Source organism: Papio anubis, chromosome 14 (genome assembly GCF_008728515.1).
Source record: "Papio anubis isolate 15944 chromosome 14, Panubis1.0, whole genome shotgun sequence".
In the NCBI taxonomy this organism is placed as follows: Eukaryota; Metazoa; Chordata; class Mammalia; order Primates; family Cercopithecidae; genus Papio; species Papio anubis.
In genome coordinates this window covers 95,334,633-95,340,632 of record NC_044989.1, presented here as the reverse complement: position 1 = coordinate 95,340,632, position 6,000 = coordinate 95,334,633, and positions in this window count along the sequence as shown.

Here is a 6,000-nt window from a genome sequence, read left to right as displayed (position 1 = left end):
ATTTCCCTGCACAAGCTCTCTCACTTTGCCTGCTGCCATCCATGTAATAAGTGACTTGCTCCTCCTTGCCTTCTGCCATAATTGTGAGGCCCTGCAGCCACATGGAACTGCAAATCCATTAAACCTTTCTTTCTTTTGTAAATCGTCCATTCTTGAGTATGTCTTTATTAGAAGTGTGAAAATGGACTAATACACCTGTCAATACTGTTGCATTGGTGATTAAGTTTCCAACACATGCACCCTCAGAGACACATTTATATAATAGCCAGTCTACTCTCTTATTTTTAATCTAGTTAAGAGTGTATCAATTCTGTTGACTGTTTCAGAAAACCAACTCTTAATTTTGTTGATTTATTTCGTCTGTTTTCTATATTGTATTTTGTTTATTTTTGCTCCAATTACTATTATTTTCTTCTTTCTGCTTTGGCCTTAGTTTATTCTTCTTTTTCTAGTTACTTGAAGTATAAAATCAGGTTGCTCATTTAAAATCTTCCTTTTTATAATAGAGGTGTTTATTGCTATAAACTTTCTTTTTTTTTTTTTTTGAGACGGAGTTTTGCTCTGTAGCCCGGGCTGGAGTGCAGTGGCCAGATCTCAGCTCAATGCAAGCTCCGCCTCCCGGGTTCCCGCCATTCTCCTGCCTCAGCCTCCGGAGTAGCTGGGACTACAGGCGCCCGCCACCTCGCCCGGCTAGTTTTTTGTATTTTTAGTAGAGACGGGATTTCACCGTGTTAGCCAGGATGGTCTCGATCTCCTGACCTCGTGATCCACCCGTCTCGGCCTCCCAAAGTGCCTACTGTTTTTGTTGCATGACATAAGTTTTGGTATGCCGTGTTTTTGTTTTTGTTTGTCTTGAATAATTTCCTAATTTCCATGTTTATTTTTTTATTTGACTCACTGGGTATTTAATAGTGTTTTTAAATTTGCGTATGTTGTAAATTTTCCTGTTTTCCTTCTGTTCTTAATTTCTAGTTTCATTCATTTTGGCAATAAAAGATATTTGATATAATTTCAATCTTTTTTGAATTGTTGAAACTTGTTTTGTGACCTAACCTGTGATCTATCCTGAAGAATGTTTCATGTACACTTGTGAAGAATTTTTATTCTAGTGCTGTTGGGTGGGATGTTCTCTATATCTCTGTTGGTTCCCTTTGGTCTATAGTGTTGTTCAAGTCTGTTGTTTCCTTATTAATTTTTTGTCAGAATTTTCTGTCCTTTGTTGAAATCTATTACTACTATCATATTGGTAGCTATTTCTCCCTTCAGACCTGCCAATGTTTGCTTTACACATGTAGGTGTTCTAATGTTGGGAACACACATATTTATAATTTTCATATTTTCCTGATGAATTGTATCTTCTTCATTACATAATGACTTTCTTTCTCTCTTGTGAAAGTTTTTTACTTAAAGTCCACTCTTTCTAATATAAATATAGTGACTCCTAATCTCTTTTTGTTATCATTTGCATGGATTTTCTTTCCATCCCTTCAATTTTAACCTATGTGGATCTTTTATTCTAAAGTGAATTTTTTGAAGATAGTAAATAGATCTTGGTTTTTAAATTCATTCTGCTAGTCTATGTGTTTTTGTTTGGGAAATCTACTCCATGTACATTTAAAGTAATTATTGATAGGTAATGACTTACTATTTCCATTTTGTTAAATGTTTTCAGTTTTGTAGTTCTTTTGTCCCTGATTTTTCTCCCCTTCTCTCTTCCTTTGTGATTTGTTGAATTTTTGTAGTGATACTTCTTAATTCTTTTCTCTTTTCTATTGTGTACTTACTATAGGTGTTTTCCTTGTGGTTACCAAGAGGCTTATATCTTTTATATTGTGTATTCCTTATCAAGTTTTTGTATTTCTAATTATTATAATACTTTTTTCTTTTAATTTTTATGCTAGCGATAAAGATGATTTACACACTGCTATTACATTATTATAGTGCTCTATATTTATCTATATATTTACCTTTACTAGTGAGTTTTATGTTTTCATATGCTTTTGTGTTGTTTAGTATCCTTCCATTTCAACTTAAAGATCTCCCTTTAGCATTTCTTGTTGTCAGGTTTTTAGTTTGTTCAGGCTGATATAACAAAATACCATAAGTTGGGTGGCTAATAAAGAGGAATTTTTTTCTCATAGTTCTGGAGGCTGGAAGATTCAAGATTAAGTTGCTGGCAGATTCAGTTTCTGGTGAGTGTCTTTTTTCTGGTTCATACATGACACTCTCTTGCTGTGTCCTCACATGACAGAAGGGACAAGGCACAAGATTTGTGAGCGCAAATCTCATCATGAGGGCTCTGTCTTCATTACCTACACAATTCCCAAAGTTCCCACCGCCTAATACCTTCACATAGGTGATAAGATTCAGACATATGAATGAATTAGGGAGTGGGCACAAACATTTAGACCATAGTAGCAGGTCTAGTGGTGGTGAACTCCCTCAGCTTTTGTTTGCCTGTGTAAGGCTTTCTCTCTCTTTTATTTATGAAGGACCACATTTTCAGGTATAGTATTTATGGTTGTTATTTTTTTCTTTTAGCACTTTGAATGTATCATTTTGCTTCCTTCTTTTGTAACTATATATATGGTTGAGTGCTGAGAAACCCACTCATAGTCTTATGGAGACTTCTTTGTACATATTAAGTCACTTTTGTCTTGCTTTTAAAACTCTCTTTGGTTTTTGACAATTTGATTTTAATGTGTTATGGTGTAAACTTCCTAGATTTCTTTCTTTTTGAGGTCTTTTAAGCTTTATGGAAATGAATGTCTATTTTTTTTCCAGATTTGGGAAGTTTTTAACCATTATTTCTTCATATAAGCTTTCTTCCACTTTTCCTTTTTCCCTCTAAGGCATCTCTAATTTGTATAATTGATGGTGTCTCACAATTCTCTTAAACTTTCTTCAGTCTGTCTTTCCTTTTCGTTTTCCTCCTCTGATGATATTTTCAGTCTGTCTTCAAGTTCACTGATTCTTTTTTCTGCTTAATCAAGTTTGCTGTTAAATTCCTCCAGCAATGTTTTAGTTTAGTTATATTCTTCAACTCCAAAATTCCTGTTTGGTTCTTCTTTATTGTTTCTATTTCTTTGTTAGTATTCTTTTTTTTTTTTTTTTTTTTTTTTTTGGTTCATGTATTATTGTCTTGATTTTATTTACTTGTCTTTCTGTGTTCTCTCATAATACACTGAGTTTCTTTAAGACTATTTTAAAAAATTATTTGTCAGATGACTCATGTTCTTCATTTCTTTTGGGTCATTTAATGAAAATACATGTTTTTCTTTTGATTGTATTTTGATTTTCTCATTTTTCTTGTTCCTTATAGCCTTGTTTTGGTAACTGAGCCTTTGCAGAAATAGCCTCCTTTCTAGTCTTTAAGAGCTAATTTTGACTGGGAAAGACCTTCATTTGTCAACATGGTTGCACATGCTGGGCCTTTATTCCTAGCTGCCCCAGGCATTCAGTCCCCTGTTCCTCATCGGCACAAGAGTCCGTAATGTTATGCTTTCTTTAGGGTCTGGCTATGTTTGTTCCATCAGCACTCCATGTCAGGTGAGATAAAAACCAGCCCTTTGGCAATGCACTGAAACTCCTGGGATACTGGGAGCATACTCCACCCATCCCCTCCCTGCTGGGAAAGAAGCCTCCGTTATGCACCTTTGTCCTATCTTACAGAGCCATACTGGCTGCAGCTATCCAGGCATCCAGACTCTGCTGGTTTCTTCAGTTCTCTGTATGAGTCAGGGCAGAAGCCAGCCTCTCATGGAGTACAGTGAAAGACCATGGACATTGGACATTTGTCCTACTTCCTCTTCCCCCGTACCCTAGAGAAGCTGCAACTTCTCTTGGGGATGGGCTGTCAAAACTTGGGGAAAGAATTGATGCAAGCAAAGTGAAACTTCTCTTCTTGCCTTTATCAGTGCAGTTTATCAAAATGTTATAGTCATCTGGGGTGTTATAACTTTTTAACTGGAGTCTGCACATCTCATAAATATTTTGTTGCTAATATTGTAGCTAAATCTGTCTTTTTGTGGGGTAAAGATTGCTGGGACATTTCATTATACCATATGGCTAATATGGCTCTGAGATTGTTTATTCTAATTTTAGTTTTCTATAGAGTTTTAATCATGCTCAAAATGATTTGGAGATATTCTTTTACCTTCAAAACAATGACTCTTTTCCCCCTAATCATTCTTAGTGTATAAAAAAGGATTTTTTATAGACTATACAATATGTACACTGCTTTCTTTCAAATTGAAAAGTAGTATGATATACTAGAAAACTGTCTCTAATGTTATAATATATCTTCTTAAACACTCACTTAAAACCCACTGTGTACTGAGCAGTTTCCTACTTAACATCGCTAGTAGTATCCCATTCCATTGTCGTAAAAATTTGCAATGGGAGTACTGTTATCCCAATCTGGAAATTGAAGTTTCCTGAAGACAGATACACAGATTTGATATCCTATGTATACATTTTTAGCTTTTTAAATAGATAAGGACATGTTTTATAAAGTGTTATAATCAGGGCAAGTGTCTCAACATCTTATGAATAAAAATCGGTTTCTGTCATGTGTGATATAAGCAGTAATGCCTGGCTATACACATGACAGCATTTCACCCTGACTTAGAGAGACTTCCCTAGAATCAGAGCTTGAAATTGGGGTTGTTACACAATGATTTACCAAAAGAATGCTTTTTAGGAATAACCTATAAAACAAGTGAAGAAAGCAGGATAAAACAAAGGAGAAACTAAGTGTGGATGTGGGATTAGGTTGTGCTTACCCTCAGCAAGATTCATGGGCGCTCTGGAGCCTAAGGAACAACATAGTGTTGTCCTGCCTTGTGGCAACGAGGCTAGACATTTATTCTCTTCTTTTGGTCACTCTCAGATATCTTGGGGCAGGGAAATTCATAAGTTAAGGCAGTTACTTGAAGAAGAGTGTAACTCTTTGTCTTTGTTATCCAACACAATAGTTAGGGATGCAATTCCCACAGTGGAACCACTCTACCCATCCCTAACTATTGGGGATGGTCACCAACAGTGCTCAATATTAATTCGAACAACAAAGCATTAGCAGGTTGCAGAAAGCCCATGGAAGCACTACCAAAGAGTGAAAGATGACAATTTGTCAACAGGACTGCTAGATTATGGATTAAGCAGTAGGTAAACCCATCTATACAATTCCACATTCAGAACATAGGAAGACCACAATAACAGAAACCAATTGCAAATTAAAATAGTGTACTTTTCAATTAACAAAGTTTAGTCACATTTATTTTGAAAAAATACCATAAACCTATCATAGTTGAGGAGAGTCAAAAGGGGGAAGACTGTGAACTCTTGTCTATAAAAATGTAGACAAGCCAGATAGAATAGAAAACTTGGTTGGCTTGCTTGCTCCTCCTTGTGCTGCTTTCTGCATTTCATTGAGAGACTATCACCTCTTGGAATCAGTTATGTGTTATATTCTCCCATAGCAATTCTTTTGTTCAATTTATCTGTTACCAAATTATTTTATTTCTTACTAAATGATCAGTTGTATGTTAAATTACTCCCATGCTAATTAGTTTGTTTACTTATATTTCTACACCTTTCTGCTAATTGCAATGGAGCAGTTCAACTGTTTATGGGCAATGCCTTTCAGTGTTCTTTCAGGAAAACATAAACCACTGTGTTTAGAGAACATTTAAATAAGAAATTGGTTAGGAATCAAGGGTAAGATGGCCGACTGGAGGCAGACAAGTGGAACAGTTCCCACTGAGGGACTGAGATGACTGGTGTGCCTTTATTTATTTATTTATTTTGAGATGGAGTTTCACTTTTGTCGCCCAGGCCAGAGTACAATGGCACGAACTCGGTTCACTGCAACCTCCACCTCCCGGGTTCCAGTGATTCTCCTGCCTCAGTCTCCCCAGTAACTGGGATTACAGGTGCCCGCCACCACACCCAGCTGATTTTTGTATTTTTAGTAAAGACGGGGTTTCACCATGTTGGCCA